Source organism: Notolepis coatsorum, assembly GCF_963971535.1.
Source record: "Notolepis coatsorum genome assembly, chromosome: 11".
NCBI classification, from domain to species: Eukaryota; Metazoa; Chordata; class Actinopteri; order Aulopiformes; family Paralepididae; genus Notolepis; species Notolepis coatsorum.
Window position 1 is genome coordinate 60,115,522 of NC_140175.1, and position 6,153 is coordinate 60,121,674.

Consider the following 6,153-nt stretch of genomic DNA (forward strand, 5'->3'; position numbering starts at 1 on the left):
GCCTGGGTTAACCCCTTCTTGAAAACTGAAACGCTTGTACTGCCTGTATAGCCGGTGTATACGCGCAGTTGTGTTTCGGAGTTTTTTTCTTGGGGGGGTTAAGGGAACAACCGCCTCCTGTTAAACTAAACATAGGGGGGTGGTTGGTTCCCCGGTGTGTTGGTAGCGGAGTCGACTCTCGGGTTAGGCCGGGCTTGACCTCGTCTGCCTGCGAGTGTGCCCCCGCACTTTTCATGACGTCTGCCAATTGTGTCAGCCTTCTCTGCCTCGGCCTCTCTAGGGGGTCGGTTTTTGTGGAGGCTGCGACATGGTGCACAGCATACCGAACGCCCCTTCTGCCGTGGTGTTGTTCTCAGTAGACCCCTTAGGCGCCTGTCTAGTCCGCAGTGCTCCGGGCACAGGTCGAGTTACGCTCTTGACCTGTTGCCAGGATTGAGGGATCAACCTCTTTGGGGGTTGTCTCCCCGGTGCGCCGACTGGCCCCACAGTGTTGTGGGGGTGTAGCCTCTGTGGAGTGCTTCAGGGTGGCGTGCTGTAGGGGGGAAGGGCCTGCTCTTGGATTGGGCCCTGTCCGATACGCTGGCGATGTGGGGGGTGGTGTCACTAGTGATCGTCTGGTGGGGTCTCGATGCTACGGCATCGTTGGCCTCACCAGGCCCCCTTTTCCGGGGGGTCCTGACCCTCAGGCTGTTCTTGGGGCTGGGTCCTCCTCCGCGCTCTGCTGCTATGGCCTTGCCACAGGGTTGGGTTCTTGACCTTTTACCCCGTGATGTTAGGGGCTGTAACCGTTTCCCCCCCCCGTGCGTTCCCTAGTGGCATGTGGGATGCGCACCTGTGTAGTCGCGGGTCCTTCTCTGTGAAGGTAAGTCCCACGATCTGCTCACCCTGTGCGTTGAGTTGCTAAACCCTCTTCGCACAGTCGTATCCGATTCCCTCCCGTCCCCCTCTAGGGGGGTCCGGGGGCTCGGGTCCTCCCCAGTTCTGATGGTTGTGGGGGGCCTCAGCGGGTACATTTGTCGAGCTACGGTTATCCTATAACCATAGTTATATGAGTATAGTGAGCGCTCTGCTCGGACTCACTGAGCAGGGGCGGGGCTTCAGGGGAGGCTGTAGGGGCGGTGCTCCCCGGGCCCGGGGCGGTCAGGACCCAATGGTGGCCCGTCGCCGAGGCAGCAGGCTCCGCCCCCGAGATATTAGCAGGCGGGCCCTGCTGCCTCGCGCCACTGAGTGCACTGACGTTTGTGGTCATATTAGGTATAAAGCATCGTAGCCTATAATATGAGTTGAACTTGTGCTGCTATTTTCACACTCACATTTAACATTAAAACATGAAAAATTACAAGTGAATCCCTTTTATTGTGTCCATCTCCAAATGTATTTTGGGTAAAATCGTCATCAGCCGTCCATCAACATCATACGTAAATGAACGTCATCATCAATCACTTGTCAACAGAGCCCTGCCTAAGCATGAGCGGGAGCAGTTATAAACACAAAAGTGGAGCGACAAAACGCAAAGAAAAAGATAAAAAGGACCAAGGAAAAGACTAATTGTCCAAGCTAGATGTATATTTTTTCCGCCCTACTCTCCTCCTGCGCGAGGAACCTGAGGTTGTTGAAGAGCCCCAGCCGGCCATTAACGTTAGTTAGTGGGGGTGAGCCAGATTTACAGATAGGCTACAATCACGGACACACACTGTCAACAAGAAAACGTGAGTTTGTGGTAAATGTTGATATGGTTGTTGTTACTTTGTGTAGTATCACATTAAAACGCTTATGTCCCACTCGCTGGTCATCTCGCCATGATGCGCTTGTTGCGTTAAGGCACAGATATGGAGACATTATAAAAGCCCTTGTCAAAATATCCCTTACCAGTGACAAAAAGGATGAGGGCAATGAAGCAAGTGCACTCAAGGATGCCATAAGCAAATTTCTGCCTTGTTCCCCGAGCTCATGGCAGCCGCCGCAGCCGCTAATGGCGTGGCGTTGCCGCAGCTTCTGCCTGCACCTGTTCCTGATGACATGATAGGTCATCTCTGGCAACGTCGTCCTGTGAGAGAGATGGGCGTTGTCTGCCCATTCTTCCCATCAATGGAGGCCTACGTGAAACAGGGACAGGTAATCTCCCGCATTGTTGGCCTTACCCCCGCCTACGTGCCAGTCACGCGGGTGGCGGGTTTGGTCCAGGGGCTAAAGGACGGGGTGCCTCGGCTTGATAGCCCGATGGCATCCATATTTTGTCCCGAAATGGTGTGGGAGCCGTTGACATGACAAAAAAAGCTGCTCTCGTGGTCAGTGGTGCATGGTGTGTCCGAAATGTAGTCATTTTATTAGGCTATATTTACGTTGTTCTTGTAGTTTGTTGGCTTTATGTCATGTTATACAGTATCATTATCTGTATATATTTCGTTTCTATACCCTTTAAATATTACACCTTTTCTTTGGTTAGTTTTCTTTCAAACATTGTTTTAAATTGTAATCTTAGACTGTTTGCGACTTTTTACGGTTGGGTTTTTGGGTTTAAAGGGCCCGGTCATGTGACCCCGCCCCCCGGCCCGGGTCTGATTCTGTTCTGCTGCTGTCACTGCAGGCCCCCGTAGTGTCTTTGCTTTCGGTGGTGAAAAACTTGGGAAGGAGCTGTTAGTATGGCCACGTCCCCGCTTATGTAGAGGAGCGGATGTGGGTGTGGCCAGGCGGATGGGTGTGTACATGTGAAGACATTTTATTCAGAATTAGATTGAAAGGGATAGGGTTCCACTACGAGCAGAGCGCTCGCTATACTCTCGCTATACTCATATATACGATAACCGTATGTTATTATCTTGAGACCTTTTAGTTTTTACGGAAACCTTAAAATGAAACGAAAACGAAACAGATCAAAATCGTTTTAGTCTGGACAAGGCCTAAGGGTTGAAGAGCACTTTAACAGTTATGATCTCCGACGCATGTGGCAGGGCATCCAGGCCATCACAGACTATAAAACTACAATTCAATTCAATTCAATTCAAATGGGCTTTATTGACATGGGAAACATTGCCAAAGCCAAACAAAACAAAACAATCAAACAGAGAAAACAAAAGAAATCAGTACATTACAGAAGGAATTTCTTGTATGGTTGACAGTCTTTATGGTGGTTGTATTCCGTTGGATGTCCTTTTCTTGTCACAGCAGCTCACAAATCTTGCTGCTGTGTTTGCACATTGTTGTATTTCTCCGAGTAGGTATGGGAGTTTTGAGTTGTTTTCCATGTTTTCAAAGTCTCTTTGGGTGTTTGCAATTTGTGGGAAGCAGGCCATGTGAGCGGATCGGTGCGGGCGTGAAATCCGCTCTTCGCTCTAGACGGCTTGTTCCGCTCCGCTAATCGCTCATGTTGACCCCGCCCACAAGTCGCTCTCCGCTCGCTCACCGCTCACCTTGAATCGAGCGCTCCCCGCTCCACATCGCTCGGCAGATTTTTTTTTTAGCATGGTGTAAATTAGCTCAAACTACAACAGTCTACACCCCCTGGGCCCCTTAACAATTGTTTGTATTGAGCCGTATTGTAATTGTACCCATTCTGCAATGTTAAATAACGTTGTTTATCCATTCACTAGCTCTACTAAGCGATGATAGCTAGCCTAGCCACAATGCTATGGTCGCGGCCATTCACGTTAGCATGTAAGCTAACGACAACAACAATGGCGGCATATACTTTTGTCTAACAGGATGTGAGTGACGGTTCACCCTTCTCATTGGTTGAAAATGGCCTTCATGTTTGTACATCGCCACCTGTTGCTTTGGCATTGTACTACATGTATATTGAGCGGCCCGGAGCGGATTGGAGCGGAGGAGAACTCTCGCTCCGGACGTCGCGCCGACCCATTTTAAAACCCACTCCGTCGCTCACGTCAAAACCGCCCGCTCCGCTCCCCGCGCCGCTCACATGGCCTGGTGGGAAGTATATGTCTCTGATGTCTTGGTATAGTGGGCAGGTTGTTAAGAAGTGGACAACTCTCCCCAAACCACCAATGTACAGTAAATGACCAAGTATGGTTTTGTCAATATTCCAATGTACAGTTTTGCTTGTACAGTTGTACAGTGACCCCCCCCCCCCCCCCCCCCACCTACCCAACCTCCTCCAACGTACAGTGTTTACGTTAAATGTATATATATATATATATGTTTTCTGGACTCTTTTTGTATCACAAACAGTACCCTTATTTGCAAATCTGGTATGTCATAAATGTATCTAGTACTGTCTATCTGTATGTCATGTATATATATATGTCCTGATGAATTGAAAATGGGGGACCCTGATGTAAACAAGACAAAAGTCTTTCTCTGGTCTGCATCCCCTTAACAATTGTGTGTATTGAGCTGTACTGTATTGTACCCATTCTGCAATCTGTTAATAAAGTTTTCAATCAATCAATCAAACCACTGACCCCTCCCTCTCTGATGAGCTCATTAACTTTTATGTCTGCTTTGACAGGGACAACCAGGAGACGCCCACCAAGGCTGCGCTCCCTGCTAACCTCCAACCCCTCACTCTCCCCACCAACGTGTGTACCACTTTTACTGTTTGTTTTGTTGTATTATCATTGCTACTGTGATGATGAACCAAATGCTAAGATTTTCACTCACCTTTACTGTGTTCAGACCATGTGACAAAAGTGTCCTCTTAAAAAAAATATAATGTAACTTAAGACTCAATAGATCATTGAAGTTGCCCCTATTTACAATGATGTTGAGTTCAGACGAGTCAAATTATAATTTTTTTTAAATAAAAAAAGAATCAGTTGAAACAGTTACACATTGAAACAGAGTGGTTTGTGATCATGGTTTCACTGTCCATAGGTTAGGAGAGTGTTGATCTTTAGGGTCGTTCCATGACTTTACAGCACTAAACGGCTGCATTTCCAAATTCAGACCATGCTCAGGGGACTTTAAAGGAACATGGCACCTTTTTGGGAACTTAGCTTATTTGCCATCTACCCTGGAGTTAGACAAGCATACCATTACATACCATACATACAATTTTCTTCTCTGTGCATGCATTAGGCTTAGGGAACAGCCGCACCATTAGCCTAGCTTAGCATCATTCACTGGAAGTAGGTGTGCCAGTGTAGCCTAGTTTGCAACAGTCACCCCCAATACACTCCAAATACAACTCCAAACTTTCCTGTAAACATGTTGTGACCTGTATAATTATTTACCATAAAAAAAAAAAAAAAGATTAGACATTTTCGTTTTGACGGGCAAAGTTGTCAAACGCCTGAAAATTGCATACACAAAGTAATCTGCAATTTATTATACTGCGGATTATACTTATAGCACATGCAAATTTTTTGAAAGGAAACATTCAGAATTTTCATCCACAACAGGAAGAATCACTGAGTGCTGTAGTATTTGTTGTGAGTTTGTCCCCTCCCGGGTACCGTAGTCCAGGAGGGGAGTCACGTGATGTACTGTACAACGTCAGTCTGACTCCGGCAGGGAATAAACAACCAGCACGAGAGAAGTTGTCCGATGTCGTTATTATTACAAAGTGTTTAGTTAACCTAGCCATAAGGCGCTACATATTACATGGTGTCACAGTAGAGGTTTAAGTGTGTCCGCGTCGATGACAAAAATGGATTCGTACGGCATTCCAGCTCCACGGATGGACTGGGAGTCTGCAAGTTTACCCGAGGCATGGAGATGGTTTCGCCAAACAACAGAACTGACGGGACCCCTGCGCGGGAAGAACGAAGAGGAGATGTGCAGCTACCTTCTGCTATGGATTGGGGAAAAAGGGCGCGATGTGCACAATACTTGGACACTCACCAAACAAGGAAGCTAAGAAACTGAAGACATACTACGATAAGTACATGGAGTATATCACACCGAAAGCTAACCCGATCTACGCCAGATATAAGTTTGACGAAAAGAAGCAGGGAGAAAGTGAACCATTCGACCAGTTTGTGACCGAGCTAAAGCTATTAGTCAAAGACTGTGGATACCCTAACAGTGACGAGATGGTCAGAGACCACATTGTTTTCACTACCAATTCGCCCAGAGTGTGGGAAAAGTTACTTAGCCAGGGAGCTGAGCTAACGCTAGAGAAAGCTATTGATATAGCCCGCTCGCATGAGCTAGCAAGGCAACAGCTTAAAGCTATGGGCCAGGGCAACACCC